Here is a 1,833-nt window from a genome sequence, read left to right as displayed (position 1 = left end):
AAAACTAGATCTGACAATGACAGCCATACTTTCTGCTGTTCAAGATAATGATGACTGGTAAATAATTAGTAATAACTAATAAGCAATACTAATAAGCAGTACTGCATTTCAATTTTAGAAAGCGCAAATCTGCTTATGAACTATAAAAATTAGTAACATCGCTATAGCGCAAACAAAATATTTAGGTCCGCAATTAGATTTGTGCTTTAGCGGGCTGGTGCCCACCACTGGATCCTAGATACAAGCAGAAGAAATGGGCTCCCTGATTATGCAATCTATTGTGGAGGTTTTCCAGGCCTGTCCCACTGGGAAGAGACTCAAGACAGACCCAGAAATTGCTGGAGTGATTTTGTTGCATTCGCCTTGGAACATCTTGAGCTTCCCCAGAAGGAGCTGGAGTGTTTGGCTGGGGACAGAGGTGTCTGGGTTTCCCTACCGAACCTGTTGGCTTTGAAAGCCAATGCCATCTTTGTTCAGCATTTATTGTACTGCAGTGGCATGAGATGAGATTAAACATCTTAGCAAATATTTTTTTGGTTTTAGTTCAATTAACCATCTTTTCCTAATTTCCAAGGTTGTACATATTTTTTAATGTAAAAAGGCTGAAAGGCAGAGTATTATGTTATAGAATACGTCAAACATACCATTTTTTTTCCTGACAGAATGTTGTACTTTAACTACAACTTTCCAATAACTACTGAAGTGAAAATTGCAGTGTTACCCATTAAAAGTAAGAGCAGTACAAGTAGACAGCTGTCAAGTAGATGTAGAATAACAAGTACTTTAGAAGTGTCCCCATGCACACTAGCTGAGTGAGTATAACTGCAGGTCTGTCACTGCTAAGAAACTACTTACCTTATGGTGCCTAGAATAAATTTTACTTTACTATTGTAAAGAAAATGATCAGATTAGTCCAACGCTTCACTTAAAAGTCAGGCTAATAGTACAGTTATACAACTGCACTTTAAATCCTTGTCATAAAACTTGAATATCCTTTGAAAGTTTTCCAGATCTTTACACAACAAACCAAAGAGCTCTACTGTAAAAATCAATGCCTATGAAACTGTCATGACCTTTTTCTGTTTGGCTGAACTAGAAAAATAAAGATAAAAAGGAATAAAACTAATCTGTTCCCATCACAGGTGAGGCGTACACAAAGGTCTCAGGTCTGGCCGCCGTGGGTTGCACATCAGAGAGCCCCAGTGAGAGTTCTGCCCCTCCCCATCTCAGTAGTCTTATCTATGATGTGCAACTGATGAACTCCTTGAAGACCGTGAAGTTTTGCCTGTGTGGATGAACAGACACACATACAGAGGGCTCGGTCCAGTTCCCTCTCACTGGAAGATAAGCCCTGTCTGTCAGCTTGATTGACGCACTAAAGAAGGGCATCCTCCGCCATTGTAGAGGGATTTTACTTCCAGACTTGTTTATAAGGTAAACAAGCTGAACAGGCAGGCACCTGCTGTGCTTGCAGCCATAAAACAATATCAGTAATTATAATGATAATGTAATATTAGCCCAATAAGTCTTGGGACATGAAAAGCAGACCACAACAACACAAAAAAAATACATCTTAACTAACAACAATGAAGAGTTTAGGATTCAAGGGAAATGATTGATTTGGTGATTGTTGTTCAGGGGCACAGTATTTAGTTTGAATCAAATTAGCAGCTGTTTTTCATGGCCTTTTTCATTTTCACAAATAAGTCAAAGACAAAAAGTGTGGCAACCACTAAGTGCTGCATTTTTAATTTAAAACAGAAACAGCTTTTAGCCTGAATTTTTGCTCAAGAAATCATGCATCATGTAAAGTGTATTGTTTTTTTTTTTTTT

The sequence above is a fragment of the Austrofundulus limnaeus genome, unplaced genomic scaffold, assembly GCF_001266775.1.
Source record: "Austrofundulus limnaeus strain Quisiro unplaced genomic scaffold, Austrofundulus_limnaeus-1.0 Scaffold404, whole genome shotgun sequence".
NCBI lineage: Eukaryota > Metazoa > Chordata > Actinopteri > Cyprinodontiformes > Rivulidae > Austrofundulus > Austrofundulus limnaeus.
Note: the sequence above shows the minus strand (reverse complement) of the source record.